Raw genomic sequence first — 19,972 nt, forward strand, 5'->3', positions numbered from 1 at the left:
AAAATGTCACTGCATGACGTGTATCTAGGTATCTCATACCTTATTATTATAATGCAGAGGTATCCAAACTGTGGGTTGCGATTATTTTTTTAGTGGCTACGTTATATTTTTAAATATTACATTTTTTTTGAAAATGTGTTTTTAAACTTCCGTTTTTCTAATTTTTTTCGTTTATGTTTATATTCAATTTTATAATAAATCGTTATTTGAGGGTATATGACAATATTTCAAGTTTACGGAGCAAATTTTAAATGTTAAACTCATTGCGTCTTTAGCTAACAAATGTTGAAGTGGTTATCAATATAGTAATGAAAAATAAGAAACAATTACATCCTTTAAATTAAAATTTAGATACCTATATTTTATAAGTACATACTTTTTAACCATCCAGTTTAATATCCAGAATATATTTTTATTCTTTAAGGGGTTATTTATAAAAAATGTTTTGTAATCATTCCTGATGCATAAGTTCATTTTTAAACTGATCGTTGACCATGCAATGACACTTTTTGTATCACTTTATAATCGACTATAATAATGTTTCATTTCATATTAACAAAAAGTACTTTATTTTTTAGATTCTGAACGGAGTGATAAATATATAGATTTTACAATGGTGTGTGATTTTTTTTGTTTGCGTATATCATAAATTGTCCAAATAATGCTTCAATTTAAAATTTCAAGGGTAGTTTCCGATGGTAAATTGAATACGTTTGGTGTATTATAAAGGTAAAAAGTAAGATGTTTCCAGTAATTTTCAAAAAAAATCGGGAAAAACAACAAAAAAATTTCGGAAAATGGGAATATTTACGCTAAACCAGTTTTCGATAAAATCGATTTTTTATATGGTTGTAACTCGAAAAAAAAATCACTTAAGTCTGTTAATACTTAACATTTTTATATTAACGTTATCTGTTTTTGAGCTATTTACAGACAATTGACATTTTAGATTTTTCTAAGTATTTTATTTGAAATGTCGATAAAAAAATTTTTTGTGTCCAACAAAACTTGAAAATTTAATACAAGATTTTATAAGTTATTATTGCTATAGTAAAAAAAATTAAAAATCGTTAGTCACAATTTCTTTTTATAAGTGTTTAAAGTGCACATTTTTACGAAATATCTCGAAATCGCGAAAATTTGCCAGTAATTTTGTAGTTAAAAATTCACAACATTTTTAGTGTTTATATCTAAGGTTAAAAAATTCAACACAAATTTCTCATAAGTTTTCTTTAAATAGCTATATAGAGAAAACTCAAGCGACGTTATAGGAAAAAATCTTAAGAGCGTCTAAATTTTTAATTTTAATGAAATTGCGTAACGATGACGATTTATCCTTTAATGATTTTAAATATTTGTTGTTATTTAAAAAGTATAAGTCGTAGATACTTGAAACTTTCACTAATTATTTAGATTGGCATTTTATTTACACAATTTAATTTTCAAAATATTTCGCTTATTTTAAGGTTATTTATAATTATCTGAAATCAATTTTTTTTTTACTTAAGTCAAAATACTTGGAAATTTAATACATAGTTCTTCTTGAGTTAGTCTTATAATGTTTCAAAAACGTCAAGAATACATAGGCACATTTTTTTTTACTATCGTTTGAAGATCAAATATTGACAACAATTCATCAAAATCATAATATTTGCAAGTTATTTTGTAGTTAAAAAATCATAAAAAAATTTGTAAAGTTGCTAAGAGTTAAAAATTGATTACAAGATTTTCCATAAGTTTGGCTTACAATAATTATAATAAGAAGTTGAGCGTTGGCCAATTAAAAAATTAATCTAAAGTTAACATTTTTACGAAATTAAAAATTCACGCATTGAATAACGATTTACTATCAAATAATTTAAAATTTTTGTTTTCCTTAAAAATTATTAGTCACCATAAGTTACTAATCGTAAAAACTTGAAACATACACTATTTGTTTAAATTGGTATTTTCTTTATATGATTTAATTTTAGGGTATTCAGGTCATTAAAACATAAACCATCTTTTTCATTATCTAGTGGAAAATATATCTTAGGCTGACAAATCATTTCCGTTCACAATCGTTTTTCGTATATAATGGTACCTATCAATGCATTTAAATTTAACACGTTCATTAAAGTGACATACTATGAAAGAGGTCTTCTCGATACCTACTGTACAGAAGAGCGTTACCCACTTGACTACTCTTATTTTTCTTAAATGTCATTAAATTGGACGTATAGGGAAGGAATCCATAATCCCTCATAATCCTGGATACCTCACTGTCCTTATCGATGATTTAATTTTAGACCATGTATGGCCGTATGGGTATACAAAATAAATAAATAATTAGTTTATAGTGGGTAGTTGTATATAAATTTATTAATTTATTCTTGCGACTACTTAGTTGCGAACCAGTAAATATGATTAGAGTTAAATGTTATAAGTTACCGCTTAACCGAAACCGTAGTCTGGTCATTACACATATACATATAATGTATGTATATATATAATTATGAGACTTGCTGTCGAGTTAAACGAAATAAATTTGCGGCAAAAACGAGTCACCCAACATTGCGTGGGGGTTGGTTATTTATTTTTTTTTTTAATGCCATTTATGGTATCGCGGTGATGGAACACTCCCAAAGCCCACGCGATTCCTATTCTTCTACAGCATCCGGTTTTAAGAACACATTCGACACTACGTTTAGTACGTAGTACTTTGCCCATGGCGCAGGAATTCGATGGGCGAGGTTTTTTTACAGGTCAATAATTGTGGCGAAATTTTCCTCGATACTTCAACTATCTCGCCAATGTCTCCTGTATATCTCCCCGATCTAATTATTATTAATGATTACTATAAAACAATATCTGTCATCGTAAATTTAGAGACTTTCTAGTTTATACATTTTAAACCAAATCTGATACCTAGAAATGTATGATACAACTTAATGTATATAGAGAAAACATTTTAATTCCCCTTTATAGTAATCTAAAATATTCTGTTTTTTTTTGTCAGTTATATGAAAAGTGTATGTTTGTGTGTGTGTAAATTATAATATAAAGTAGAAATTAGATAGAAAATCGTCTAAGTAAAAAATTATTATTATTTTTATCTGGATAACTTATTATTATGAGGATTATATGCCTAGATAAACAAACAACACTTTAAATAATCGTCAATATTTTATACATTATTTTGAGATATTGTTTAAATTTAAAAAAATAATCTTAAAAGTAGTCACATTAATACAAAAAATACTTAATTATCACGTCATCATTTAATATATATGTAATTATACTTATAATAGGTACTAATATTACTATAATATTAGTAATACATAGTATCTCTACACACAATTATTAATATTAGTATATTAATTATACAATTAGTATATGGATAAGACATCTCATACTTAATAGGCTATCAATTACTATAATATTTAAATGTGATTTCGGTAGTCGCAAAAACCTTATATCAATTTAATTTCAACATTTTTTTATTTTTTTTTGTTATCATTGTAAAAAGTAACAACAATAATTATATTTGTCAGATTATGTTTTAATTTTGTGTTATTATTCAATTGTAATTAATTAATATATATTACTATTATCAGTGGTGAGAATACTACAACTTTGAATGCACGTTATCATTTTGGTATCTAGCGTGAACTTCAATTAAATTTGAATACAATGCATGCACTGTCCATATAATATACATCTAAATTCCATAAATATACCCAAATACCAATCAGGTACATATTAATATTATTACCTGCTCAGAGACGGAATGTTCTGTTGGAAATTGATTATGTTTTTGTAGCAAGTAATTAAGTAGTATAGTAGTATAGTTTCTTACTAATTTGTTTACAATATGCAAATTACAAACTAGTAAAATTAAAATTATGGTGTTCAAATTTTTAATTTGTTGTATATGTGTACAAAATGTACACAGTAATACACTGTAGGTGGTAGTTACTGTATACATAATATTTAATAGGTATGTATCTTTATATAGTTGAGTGAAACATATTATATTTGTACGCAATTAATAAATTATAATTATTACTTTTTATTTTGTTATTAACTATTTTCATCTTAGAGATCTACACGTATAACAAGCTTTCCTATGCTTATTATTTTTCACGAAACATCATAGTATAATTTTACTATTATTTGTAATATGTAATGAAAAAAAGAGTGGTCAAGTGAGTAACGCTCTGTTGTATAGTAGGTCACTATAATTGATGTAGTAAATTTAAATCCAATGATAGGTATCATTGAAAAACGATTCTAAGGGAGATGATTTGTCAGCCTAGCATATATTTTCTAGTAAGTGGTGAAAAAGGTGAATTAAGTGTTAATGGCCTAAATTCACCAAAATTTAAGTTCTTTTATAATTATTGTAAGTCAAACTTATGAAAAATCTTGTATTCAATTTTCAACTCTTAGCTACTTATACGATAATTTTTATGAATTATACTTATAAAATAATTTGCAAACATTCATGGTTTTGACAAATTGTTGTCAATATTTGAACTTCAAATGTTAATAAAAAAAATTGTGACTATGTATTCTAATAATTTTTGAATCATTATAAGACTAATTTATGAGACATTTTTTACTACATTTTCAAGTATTTTGACTCAGCTAAAAATTTTTTATCGACATTTATATAAAAAAAAATAAACAAAAACGAATGTTTCAAATGCCTATAAATAGCATTAAAATAAGCGAAATATTTTGAAAATTAAATTATATAAAGAAAATGCCAATCTAAATAACTGGTGAAATATTTAAGTACCCACGACTTATACTTTTTGAATAATAACAAATATTTAAAATCGTTTGAAGATAAATCGTTATCGTTACGCAATATCGTAAAAATTTAAAACTCAAACGCACTTAAAACGCATTTGTTGTTGTTTTTCTCGATGTTTTTGAAACTGTTGGAAAACGTTTACTTTTTACCTCTATAATGCACCAAGGATATTCACTTTGCTTTCGAAAACCACCCCCAAAGTTTGAAATTGAAGCATTATTTCGACAAGTTATGCTGTACACAGACACAAAAAAAAAAAAAAAACAAAAAAAAACACACATCATTGTAAAATCAACAAATCAATACATTCATCACTTCTTTCAGAATCTAAAATATGTCTCTTATTTTGTTTGAACATGAGAATTTCATTTACTGTAGTATCTATTTGATAGAAAATGAAAGTGAAAGTGGTAAAAAAAGTAGCAACCTAATATATATACAGAATAATCATGCAAAAAGTAACATATTATTAAGTATCTTTTGATTAAAATCTTATTTTTATTGGTTTGTTAAACGAGTGTTAAAAAAAGTGTAGAAATCATGAAGTGGGTGCGTGTAAACATCATAATATGGGTATAATAAAAGTTTAAACTTTATTATATTAGTTATAAATAATTAAATATATTCTATTGAATTAAAACTAATTTAGGAACTTAAATCATGCGAATTAATCTAAATTTTATATTATTTGAAAAATTGGAGAAGATTAACAGGCAATTATGTGAAATGCTTAGTTGACAGCTAGGTATATATAAACTATAATTATATGTTATACTTATATTTTAAATAAGTTTTTGCATCAATTGGTTTTATGTTACATATATAATATATATATATATATTATATATAAGTATATACCACATAATATTATACGTAAAATGTATAACATAATATTAGCCAGTAGATAATCATAGGTGTATTAGTAAATGATAAGTTAGATTATATTATTAGATCGTTGATATTGCCAATAAATAATAGTATTGTGCATTACTATATTCCATAATGTTAACATTAGGTTAGGTTTCATACCAATTATTTTCACATTTACATATTATTATGATTTATGGCATCCACCTATAAGGTGTAAAATCTCTAAGTATTCATAGCATTGGTTTTATACTTACCCATTGGCCAATGCACATTTCGCTTATAAATGCATAATGTACATTTCCAGGTGAAAATTTAGCACGAGGTCAATTTAATTGCTGGTAATGTACGGGTTGATTTATGAGTTGCAATATTGTGTGGTTTAAAACATAAGTTGCATACAATGTGGGATTTGAAGTAAATGACAAACACGCAAAAGATATTTATTATTTAAATATCTAGTATAAGTGTCAAACTTAATAGAAGTTCTCAAAATAGTGATAATAATATTATATAATTATTATAATAAATGATTATTTTTATATTTATTAACTCATTATAAGGGATGCTTTTTTTTATTTTAAATAGATTTTGTAAATCTTAAATTATAGTTTTGATTTTTGTAACCTTAAATAAATTATTGATATATTTAAAATAATAATAATAGCTGTATGATTTTTTTAATAGACAAAAGAAATACTGCAAGATATTAAAGCAATTGAATTGATGAAGACATGACAATTGACTGTAGAATAACAAATCATCAAATTTAACTTTTGGGGACGTCGACTTAGAACTCTGTTTAAGACCTTGTAGCATGTTCCTGGTAGAGCCTATGGAACTAAGAAGTAAGCATAATGAATTCTAAAATTGTTTTTTATACACGATTAACTGTAAAGTTTATCGTAATTTGAAATGCTTTATTGAATTAATTATAAGTACAAGTACATAGGTCATAGATATTAATATTTTAACGGATTTAAATAAAATATAAGTATTATAATTATGAACCTAAACAAACGTATACTTTAAACCAAAACGTAAATTACAATAGCCGAGAGGACATGGTTCATTTCAAATAAACAAATCTATATTTAAATTGTATACTTGGACGTTCATGGCGTCCGTGTGTTGAGTTCTCGGCGAGCAGCGTTACGACGATAATACGGTTTTGGCCGACAGATAGCGGATGGAGAATGTGCAATTTTCAGTATTGAAATTGCCTGGCTGTTTCCATTTATTGCATCTTATCGTCCCACACTTATTCAATTCCATCTATGCGTCGTTGAACAATAAATTTTTTTCTTATTCTATATTCTGTATTGTTTCGTTGCGACTCGGATTATATTTTTTCACTTGAGCAAGACAAAATTATATTTTCAGTAAGCTAATCCCGGATATTATTATTTTTGAGGCAGGTACCTAATTTAGGTAGGTATATAACTCAGATTATATTTCATTTTAAATTATACATTCGTTGTATATCGATTGGAATCGTTATTTTAATGATTATTTATAAAAATAATACATATGGTAGTGTAATTTTTATAATGTATAGGTACCTATAGGTAATTGATAATTATTGCTGTAAAGCACACACAGTATTCTAAATTTGAATAGTTTCTTGACATAATTAAAATGATTATCAGAATTTTTTTTGTCAATAAGTTTTGACAGTTAAAATATTGGGTATACAATTTAATAAAAATGATGCCTATATTATTAAATTTTTTACAATCATAAAATAACTTTCCTCAACTTGCTCATTTTAGTAAAATAGTTACTAATATTTTGTGAGTACCTATACGAAAAATGGACATGGCTTAAAATTTAAAATAAATCAATTTGTAATTATTAAATTACTATTATTTTTATAATAAATAAAAAAACAAACTGTTTTCATATAATGGTATAAGAAAGAATTCTTATAAATTATTCAAAGTATTAATAAAATTTCTATATGATACCGTTAATCTTTCGCTGTGGTTATTTACTCTGGTTAATGGACAATTTATAAAAATAAAAACGATTTGGATCACTCAATTTACAAGTACCTATCTATAATTTAAAAATTGAGATCCTAATGGCCGTAAATCAGCTTCTATAACAGTTACATGATTTTAGCGCCTTCTATTTATTTTTTCAAGTTATGCCAATGTAAAAAACATAGTGTGAAGAAAAACAAAAATGAAAAATAATATTGTAAAGGCAACGCGAGAGTACCGCGTGAACGTCGTCACCGGTTGGGGCGTCGCGGGAAAATCGTCGGCGGCGGGTTCGGTGGTATCCGCGCGCGACGGTACGCTGTTATGTTTAACAGCGTCGGTCCGTGGTCGGCGCCGGTGCTGTGGTGTTGTCGTTGCAGCGTTGTCCCGGTGTTCCTCGTTCAACGTGCGCGCGTACGTTTTTCCGCGGTTTTCGTTAATATTTTTTTTTTGTCATTTGAAGCCACATGATTCGGAAAACAAATAATGACCACGTCATATAATATATAATTTATGTATTTGTATTACATGAACGATGTATCCTCTCGAACTGCACTTTTAGCCGATCGTCTGGCTTGCAATAAAACGTATTTAAATATTTTCTCTTTTGGACGAGTTTTAAGCCACCGTCGTAGCCGGAGTGTTTTGGTTATCGTTATCATATTTGTGCCATTGTCACGGGATCCGCGCGACCTCCACGTGGCGGCCGTTTAAGGACGTACAGGTAAAACACGTCCAGGTCATTGTAGAATATAAAAGTAGTAAAAAAGTAGCAGTAGAAAACTAGAATAAAGCATTTTTCCGGTGTCGGTAAAATATATAATATTCATTCGTTGGTCAATACAAGTTCAACTCGGCGGACAAAAAATTATAATAAATAATAAAATACTATGATATATTTTTTTTACTGTAATGACGTTAGGTATATTAGAGGTTTAAAAAGATTATGTTGCCATGTAATGTAGTTAACATTGGGTCATGGAAGTTCATATATCATAAAAAAACACATTAAAATTATTTATTTCAAAATTGAAATGAACTTTTATTTATTTTTGTATTAGTTTTTTTGTTCTCAACTAAGACATTTTTAACCGAGTAAATATACAATTAGTTTAGGTGGTTTGGTTTGATAAAAAAAAATATTGTAAAATTACAAAAAATATAATTTGGTCGATTAATTAAAATACGAACTATGAGTTTCTTGATGAAAACTTAAATCATAGTTATAAAACTATTAGTAATAGTATGCGTTTAAAGATCATTCAAAACTATGTAATGAGTGCTTAAATATGTATTGTACCTACGCATAAATTAGTTTATACGATTCGAAATGTTCTAGCTGTTTTTCGGATTATTTCGGATTAAGAGCATCTAAATACATGGGACTGTTTGGTTATTATCATTATTTATATTAATAGCGTTAAGTTTAAAATGTGTACCCACCTAACTGTTTCAAATGACTTGTAATGGCTATAAAATTAAAATAAATAGTATATTGTTAATTACTATGAGTATTATCGTTTTTAATATTTGGTGTAGACCTACAATAAATAAATTTATGAAATAATTTATTTGCGTTTCGCGTACAGTTCTAGTCTACCAATTTCAATTAATCAAATTCTGTTGAATAAAATATTATATGTCATGTTATAAAAGTATATGGCGACGTTATGTTTCATGTAACTCATGTAGTAGTGCAGTGTTGTCTAGGTGGTAGCTGGAAGGTATTGTATGTTTAAGTGATTTCTATAGTTTTGTTGTACATAGATGCTGTGTATTGAATATATAATGATTTATTCCCGTAAAATACTGAAAAATAGAAAAAAAATACATTGTTCTAGGGAAAATTTTGCTATTTCTAGTCACGTTGTAATTAAATTGCATGAAATATTATGAGCAATATAAATAATATAATAATAGTAATATAATATTTTGAAATCACATGTATCTTATAATTGTATATTACTTAGAGCTGTAATGTTCTTTTTTTTAAATAATATGTCTAAAATTAATAACAAAAAAAGTGGGAAAGTAGGTAATAGGTAATAGGCAGTATGTTGTATAGTAGGTGTGGAGTGAATCTCGTCATAGTGAAATAAGTCACTGTAATGTAGGCATGTGTTGAATTTGAATTATTGATAAACCATTGCACATACAAAAAACTATTCTGAGCCTATATTGGCCTATATTATTATAAGTATATTTTATGATATATTTATATTGCTTTTAAAGTAATTTATTTTATTATATAAGTATTAGTAATACGGTAGGTTGAATTAATTTTCGATAAAAATATCGCATTTACAAATGCCACTGTGTTTATAAAATATAATATTATATGTTGAATGTCTTAAGTACTCACGAATAATATTTCTAAACAAAACGATATTTATTTATATACATTTTTATTTAGTTATTTTTTGTTAAAAACAAAATAACTTAAATCGTTATTTTCTGTTGAAATATCTAATTTCGTCAAAGTTGAACTTAAAATGTCTATGAAAAACCTGTTTATATATACCTATATGCATTTTTAACAACAAAATTATTTGTAAATTTTCGTGATTTTATTAAAATATCAACTATAAATGCTTATAAATAAAAATAATACCAATGTGTCTTAAATATTTTTAAAAAGCTATAATAACTACTTATAAGGAATCTTGTATTGCATTTTTAGGCTTTTTCATCCGGCGAAAAATTATTTAAAATTTATTAAAGGTTCTGGTTTATTTTAATGTTTTCTACAGCTCGACTACTTGATATTTATATAAATCTGAAATAAAAAATGGTATATAATATATACATACGTATACATACATCTAAATAATAAAATTTATTAAATAAATAAATAATCTATTTTTTATCGACGAATTAAATATAGTACATAAACTATAGTAAATATAGGTACATAAAACTGTAATAATACGTTTTTATTAATCATTTAAGAAGTGTTTGTAACTTACTTCGTTGCTCAACCATATTATTTTAAAATGTTAACGTGACAATAATTATTACGCAGAGAAAAATAGTTTCAGCCTTTCAAGTTATTGATTTAATGTTCATTTTTTTTTAACTTTGAGATGGAAGGAATTCCTCACAATTTAATCTAGTTATAGGCTGTAATATTTGTTTTAATTGTTAGCGGTTTACTTACTTTCTTTGGTTAGGTTTCTTTATTATATTTGTTAGTATAAACAGTCGTATTGTAATAAGACTTTTGATGAATTTATATTAGGTGTGTAATCTTAATAAAATAAATATTTATATTAAGTAAAAATACGTAGGTATATAGTCTTATTTAGCAAGAGTTTATTATTATTTTAGTTTATATTATCATTATGATATTTTAACAGATTGCTGTTCCGTATATACGTATATCATATTATAGTCATATCTATAATTCGACCGGGCATGGTCGGTATAAATAATAATAATAGTTGCAACCTAGAATTCGCATTTATTTCTATGTACAATGTACATTATATAAAATAACAGCTAGTGGTTGGTAATGTTTATGTTTTATATACCATTTTGAGTTTAAGATATGTATATTCTAAGGTATATGGAAAATAATTGTTACATGTTGTATTGTGTCTATTATCTATTATTGTAATACAAATATCGATATGTATAATACGTTTTATTATATTAAAATATATACTTTGAATAATAAATAATAATTGGCTATAGAAATAAAAATAAAAATAAATACATTCCTCGGTTCACTCAGAATCTAATAAATATTTATTATTATTTATTAATGAGATATTTTATGCTTGGTTTTGAATGGATATATGTTAATAATTTCTTGAGTTTGTTGATCAAACATCAATTTTCTGTCAGGAAAATATGGTATCAAATTATTGTTTCTCACTATTTTGTGTAATATAATTTTCCATAATCTATTGAATGGATATTTATTTTAATATTTCAATGTAAAATTTCATTAATTATATTTTATTTAAATGTATCTATATATGTAGCGTATATTTATAATCTATTCATAAATTCATCTTAGAAATCATAATTATTATAATTACTTCAATTATTAATTATCATTATCGATTATTATATTTTGATATTTACTCACGACATTATATAATATAAATAAATAAATATGTTTTTTTTAAATGCTACCTATAGAAAACTGTGTGTTGTCAAACTGCCAATAAATGTCTGTTGTTTAATCCAGGAGTTCTGGAAATATACAAATTAAAAAAAAAATCTAATTAAATTAAATTCTTTGGTTGATAGTATACCAATAATACTTAGATATTGTATATTTTTAAATGGTTATTTTTACACTCGAGTATAAACAATTACATGTTGTTTAATATACATGTACAATACATTAATTTTAAATTTAGGTAAATGTTTGTTTTTTTATAAATCGTAGACGATTATAGATAATAAATCATATTAAATTTGCTTATGACCATATGATAACATAAAAAGTACAATATACCTACTGTATACTGACCGCGGAGTATAAATGCTTAATTGAGTAATAAGTAGAAAAGTTGTTTATATTTTTAACAGTAATTAATTATACAAATACTACACTTTGAATTCAACGTCAAAGTCACAAATTCTGTTAGTGAGTGATTTTTCCGAAAAAGTTAAACATTCTTTACCAGTGTAATTAATAATCGTGTTATTATATTCTGTTTTTGGGCGCTATTTGTTCTAGTTATAAACTTGAAGTATGGTTCGATTTGAAATGAACATTTCCTTATAAGATATTTTTAAATTGCTATATTTTATGAAAGGCTCATCAACATTCTGCTTTTAACGGAAATTACATTTTCTTATTCTCGTGGACCAAAATTTTGTGTTGGTAGATACGTATCAGTCCAGGCTAAAGGAGAAATCGTTTGTGTATATAAATAACAAATGTAAGGTATTTAGAGGTTACCTGAGTGTTTCAATATTTGACATAATACATGCTCAAATATAGAGAGACGAAGGAAATATAATTGCCATTAAAATTTAATAATGGTATCGAGATTACGGTTTTATAATGTATATTTGAACAAAATTATTTATATTTATGATAGTCACGATTGTCTGAATGTTGTATGCATTTATTATTTTTACAGTAAATCTTTTTCTTTTTTTTCCAAAAAATTGTTTAACTACTTAACATAGTTTTACGATGGTTGAAACGTTGAAAATCAGTGAATTGTTTATATAGTACTAATGTTCCTTATTTATATGTATAAAAAGAAAAAAAAACCGAAACAGTAAAAAGAAGTAACAAACATTCAGGCTCATTGTGGAACAAATCAATTTTCTAACTTTTAAGGTACCTATAGTCTATTATTATTATTATTATTATATGTTAAAAACAGAATAATTTGTAATCTGTATAAGTCAATTTTAAATTTCGTTATAATTGCATATTTAAATTTTAAAATATACATTCCTACATTAAGTTATATTGGGTAACTATATAAATATAATTTATAAAGATAGGTAGTTTAGTTACTAATAAAGAATCTACAATTGTAACCGAGTAAGTTATAAACTTTCAAGAAAGAAACTAACTCGGAAGTTACAAAGTTTTTGATTACTGTAACTTAAAAACTAGTTACAGCCCAGCTGTGAAATCGATGATAATTTACCACATTTGAAAAACAATAGTAATGCTCGTTTATATATTATATATTTGTAGTACAAAATCACTGCTTATAGATTTATGTATGATTTTATGTTTATTGAGTTATCAGTAACATCAGGTCATTTTAATTCCTAAATTACATAAATAACTTTTATTAATGAATGAATACATAAAAATAAAATGTATTATATTAATATTTCATATTACGATTGTTTTAAAATTTAAGAAGGCTGATTTATTTAAACTAGTGAATTATAAGTAATACTATATAAATATTAAAAATGTTTACAATTCCATCATGTATTCAGAATTTTTATAATTAAGTTAAACAAGAGATAATAATATGTTTTTATACTAAAAGTAGTTTCATATAAACGTTATTCAATAATTAATAAATAATATTAACAGTTATTCAATCTTCTTAACAAAAATTTCTTTTAAATATTTACATAAAAAATTGATTATTATATAATACCAAATTTAAAATAAAATTTACTGAATAAATTTTAATTAAAAGTAATTTACTATTTAAAAATTGAGAATTAAGTTTTAAACTTGTGAGTTATTTAAAATGGGTGTTTATAAGATGTTATCTATTAAATAGAAAATTTAAATTAAATACAGTTATTTTTCTTAGAAATTGGAATTTAGCCAATATTAATATAACTACTATCCTTTTTATTGTTTACATTAGATATTCAAATTTTTAAACATGTTTGTTTTTACTAGTATACCAGCATGTGTTTATGTTATAACTTAAAAGTATTATATTTTTGTATTATTCAATTTAATCCACTTATGATTTATTACTCAATCTTTGTAAGGATTGTATGATATCTATTAACTAAAAAATATTTTTAGTTTTTAATTTACTGCTATCATTTAATTATGTTTAAAACTAGACTGAAATGTCAGGTTGTATTACTTTAATTCGTATGTAGTGTATTTTCTATTTAATGGATAGTACAGACTTTTAGTGGACCGAATGAAACCATTATGTTCCATTACGTCCATTATTTTTTTTTAGGTTTTATGTAACGAAAGAGTGTACATGACATTGAATGTTATACGACAATGATATATGACTACTTGGATTATTTGAACAATGCGGAATGTAAGCTAGTTATCAAGAGGAATACAGTAGAGAATATTATTGTTGGTTATGTAAAGTTTGATAATTGAATCAGTAAAAGTTTTGTGAAATTCATTTTGATTTTTTTCTAATATGAAAATAATTAACGCACAAATATTCTCAATTGAAACAATTTTCTTGGGCACAGACTAATAAAAAAATGGAACCTTATTAAAATACAAATAAATTATTCTCCGTAAGGAATTTAAGTTAGATTAGGTTAGGTAGGTTCTTAAACTGATTTTACTTACGTTTAAATGTGATTTATAGTGTACATATTAAATAATAATGAAGTCGTCGTGATAGGAGTTAGATATTTTAATAAAAATTGTATTGGTTTTATTTGTGTTTCATCACTCATGTTGTAATTGGTCCTCGTTTTAAATTGAAATTCTAGTTGATGAAATTAAAAAAAAAAATTACTATTTAACTGAAAACTAGAGTAAGCTAAATAACACTCTTAATATTTATACTTTTGGTTTGAATTTATTATATTTCGTATGTTATAATTATACTGAATTATTGTCGGTATTAAATTTTAAACAGATTTGTTATTATATATGTTAGAATTAATATAATATTTATTACAACGTAAATTTATAATTTAATTTTGAAAATTTATATTTATTTTCAGACGTAATTTATTTAAAAAAAGTCTGAATAACCTAAAAAAAAAACCGAGAATATAAATATATTATAATGATAGTTATAATTTATTAAAAATATTTGATAGGATACAGAGTATAGGTAGTTAGATGCTCGTGACACTTCGCTCATTTCGTCGCATGCCAGTATTGTGTTTAATTTTTAATCTACATTAGGGCTATATGACATTTTCTAACATATATTCTAAAAAAATACATAATTTGATATTCACTTAAGCATAATAAATATGTATAAAAAAGTTATAATATTGATACAAAAAAATGTATTTTTAAAATGAATAATAAAATTTGGCTTAAGTATATATTTTTAGCATTTGAAAGAAGTGATGAATGTATTGATTTTACAATAATGTGTGTTTTTTTTTGTTTTTGTTTTTTTTTTGTGTCTGTGTACAGTATAACTTGTTGAAATAATGCTTCAATTTCAAACTTCGGGGGTGGTTTCCGATGGCAAAGTGAATATCCAGGGTGCATTATAAAGGTCAAAAGTAAACATTTTCCAACAGTTTTCAAAAAAATCGAGACAAATAAGATGGAAAAACGGGAATTTTTACACAAAACCAGTTTTCGACCAAATCGATTTTTTATATGGTAGTAATTCAAAACTAATCACTATAAATACTAGAAATGTTCACAAAATGTTTATATTAGTGTTATCTATACACAGTTGAATTTTCAAAATATTTTGACATTTTTATAGACTTTTTATAGACAACTAAAATTTTCAATTTTTCTGAGAATTTTTTTTTGAAGTGTCGATAAAAAAATTTGAAAATTTAATACAAGGTTTCTTATGAGTTGTTCTTATTGTAGTTAAAAAAAATAAAAATCGTCTAAAAAATATTTTCAAATTATTTTGTAGGTATAATCCATAAAAATTTTCGAATAAGTAGCTAAGAGTTGATAATTTAATACAAGATTTTCCGTAACATTGGCTAACAATAATTATAAAAAAACTTAAATTTTGGTGTATTCAGGCCATTAAAACATAAACCACCTTTTTCACTAACCACTCGAACAATTTCCAGTAATAAGTAGGAATAATATCCTAGGCTGACAAATTATCTCCGTTTAGAATCGTTCTTTGGATTCAAATTTAATACATCCATTATAGTGACCTATTATACAGCAGAGCGTGACTCACTTGACCATTCTTTTTTAATTTTGTGTAGAGCTTGCAGAGGTGTGATCTATTTTACTTAACAGGAAAAATTCTTAGTAAACTACTTTAATAGTTAAATTTATTGAAAAGTATAACTATCTAATGTTTATGATTGTGTATTAGATGTAACTATAATTTTTCTAAAACACCACAAAACTAAATAAATATTTTTATTATTTGAACGTAGCTTACATTTTCGACACAATAAATAAAAAACAAAAAATTGACTTTTACTTTTAACTTTGTGGTTCTTATAAATCATTATATTTTACAGTAAGTAATATTTAATAATTAAAAAAAAATTGTTTGTCTAATGTGTATATTTAATTAAATGTATAAAAAGTGCAGGCGCTCACACGTACTTTTATAGGGCGGTTTGTACCTCTATTTAATTAGGGAGTGGGTGTCGGGTGGTTGGGTCTTGTGGAGACGGGAGTATAAATTGACACTCTAGTTGTTTTTAAATATTAAGAATATACTAATTATCCGACAGTCGATCAGTAAACAATAAGATACTATGATGTGATGTGATGTGATGTGAAGATAGTTAAATCGTATTTTTTTAAACGTTTTATCAGAGTTTAATATTCAGTTGAAAAGAAGTGGCAATAAAATCACTCTTACAAATAACATTCATATTATTTTTAAATGATGGATGTTTTTCTGTCAACCTTTCTTTATTGTTCTTTCTATGTAATCTTGACATTTGTCATCATTTGAGTGCTTGTATTGCCGAGGATACGTTATATTTAAAAAATAGTTACATTTTATTAAAATTTTATTTTGGGATTTTAGGCAAATATAGTGGTAGTTAGTATTGCTTCTTAGAAGTTATAAAATATTGTCAAAGTGCTATTATAGGTATTTTTCATGTCATTTTATTTGAAAAACAATATCATGAAGAATCGAATTTATGTGCTATGTCACGGAAAATGGGACCATATTGAAGTATTTCCGTTGTTTTGTAGTACTCTCAGACAACGAAATATAACCCACTTTGTTCGCATCACCTTTGTCATTATAACCAGAAATGCCTGTAAGTGTGCTCTAATACGAATAAGTATATTATGCTATTTTCAATCTAAAATTTTTACATTTATATAGGTACTTTAACATCAAATTTAAAGATAACAGTAATAATTGTTTTAATTATTAGTTATAGAATTACAGGTTTCATGAACAAATCTCGACTTCTCGATTGTCCATTTAAAAAAATATATCTTCAGCCATCGTTAGTATTCATCCAATATTTTATTATAAAATAATGGAATCGTAAAAATGTACCATTGTTAAGAGACCACAAAATATTGTGCTTTTTGGTTCAATTCTGTTGAGAACGAGAGAATAAAGAACATAATAATATATGAACAAGAGCTTTTTTTTTATTTGTTTCCATTTTTTCTCCTACGTACTTACCACCTTGATTATATTTGAACAACATTTCGTACACAGCATACAATATACATACATAAATTCATAAAATGCAAGTTTTTTTTATTTGGAAGTTGATTTTAAATTACTTAGTGTAGTCTCTATTCTACAACATAGTCGAAAAAATGAGAAATGTCCGACATTTTTTCGATAGAATTACCTAGAGTAGCTTTTATTTATTGCAAAAAAACTTTCATCATATTACCTTTACCCATGAAATCGTGTATAATACAAAACGACTTATTCATATATTAGAACATATTTCAACAAATCGGGTAAGTTTTTCAGTCTCTTGTATGAGCAAAAACTTTCTGATCTCCTCGATTTCGACCTATGTAAAAGTTTTGGATTGAAAATAGCATAATATACATATTCGTATTAGAGCACACTTACAGACGTTTCTGGCTATAATGACAAAGGTGATGCGAACAAAGTGGGTTGTATTTCGTTGTCTGAGGGTTCTATAAAACAACGGAAATACTTCAATATAGTCCCGTTTTCCGTGACATAGCACATAAATTCGATTTTTCATGTTATTGTTTTTCAAATAAAATGACGTGAAAAATAATGGCTGTTGCTGGACTTTGATATTCAATATTTACTGGAACCAATGTCACAAAAATATGTAATGGATATAACTCAGAAAACCATACCAATAACTGAAGCTCCCTAGTTTATGTAAATTCATTTTCATATCAGATTTATATGACTGATAAATGATGCAATTGAACATTAAATAATATTAGATAAACACTCATAAAAGTAAAAAGTTAAATTTAATTTTGATAAATAGGAATATACTATAAACATGTATTCTAGATTACATTATTGTATTATATTTAGAGAGATTTACGGTTATTTACCTACAATTGTTATATAAAATATTAGAAATATTAAACTAAAATAATTATTAGTACCTATGAATATTAATTGAAACAATATGTTATTATGTCTTTATCAATACGTATTGAGTCTGAAATAATAATAAAAAAAAGCAAAATTAGTTATAGAGTTCACAATATTGTTTAACGATTTATATTTTAAAATAAATAAATAAGCAATTAATTTTGATTAGTATCATGGCTGTGAAAATACAAAAATTTTCAACAAAGTTAAAATAAATGGTTTCAATCATAAATCTAAAGAAAAAAATACGTAACTTAAACAATAGGCACTTATTTTGATAATATTCAATGAACCTTTTAGAAAAAAAAATAATGACGGGTTTTCTTCGAATATTTAGAACCATTTTCTTTTATTGTAATCAACATTTAATTAATAACTATATTCAACTAACACAGAGTATATAAAGTTCATATTGAGTTGTACAACTAAAACTATTCAACTATTAACTGTATTTTTCGTTATTAAATAATATATTTTTATCAAGAATATTAAATTTATTTAGCTTACAAGTTAATATAACTAGTGCTTATTTTAGTTTAATCCAAACATTCCAAACATTATACTAACAAAATGAAACACTAAGTGAAAAATACCAACGTAGAGAATAGTCATATAGATATTTGATCAAATACGATATGCTTTATTAAATACCTATTTTCTATACAGTATAATATAATAATTACATTTTTTTTAAGTAACTTTTTTCATGATAATGAGTTAAGTTATAATTTATTTAATAGTCACATCAAGTTAAATATTTTTACTAGTTCCACAGATTTAAAATATATTTTATTATTTTACAAATTATTGCTTTAATATATGTATGAATAATAAAAAAAGGACATATAATTTATTATTGAACAATTGAATAATAGGTGGTATGTAATTTAAATGCTAAATTGTAGACTGTTGAAATTTTTAACATCTATATATACTAATTTTATTGTCGATTGTTACATTCTTACTCGAGATCAATATTTAAAAATTTATGAACATTAATAATACCACTATATCAGAGAAACCAGTTCAAGGTTTTAAGAGATGTTTCAGTCGATGCTGTGGTCAATGATCTCTTGAAAAATTAACTTTAATAATACAAAAATCGTGTGTTAGTATAGGTTTGTATCATTGGATGTAGTCCTCCCTTATTGTAATTTGTTTTCTGTCAGTTACTCTTATACGTATTATGTTTACTTATACTAAATCGTCGTCGTGTAGTTTACCAACTGAAAGCCGCTCGACGAATATATAAAACGTTGTCGAGTAAGCCATATTATTATAATTATTAAAGTTCCAGGCTACTCGCACCGCGTGGATAACCGATGAGATTCAATTTTTGTGCGAGGCACTGTAGAAAACGGACTCATTTCTTAAAGTTTATAGTCAAATACTATATTGTA

General features: G+C 25.1%; 1 protein-coding gene across 2 annotated transcripts in view; it reads left to right on the forward strand.

The window, feature by feature from the left end:
- The first annotated feature begins 7,999 nt into the window (after positions 1–7,999).
- The window catches only part of LOC114127183 (potassium voltage-gated channel subfamily KQT member 1), a 249,323-nt gene continuing 237,350 nt past the window's right edge, over positions 8,000–19,972 (forward strand). For both annotated transcript variants that reach the window (XM_027991354.2, XM_027991355.2), the window contains exon 1: positions 8,000–8,377. The gene's annotated coding sequence lies outside the window, so the exon portion shown is untranslated. The remainder of the gene's footprint in view (positions 8,378–19,972) is intronic.

The sequence above is a fragment of the Aphis gossypii genome, chromosome 1, assembly GCF_020184175.1.
Source record: "Aphis gossypii isolate Hap1 chromosome 1, ASM2018417v2, whole genome shotgun sequence".
Classification (NCBI taxonomy): Eukaryota; Metazoa; Arthropoda; class Insecta; order Hemiptera; family Aphididae; genus Aphis; species Aphis gossypii.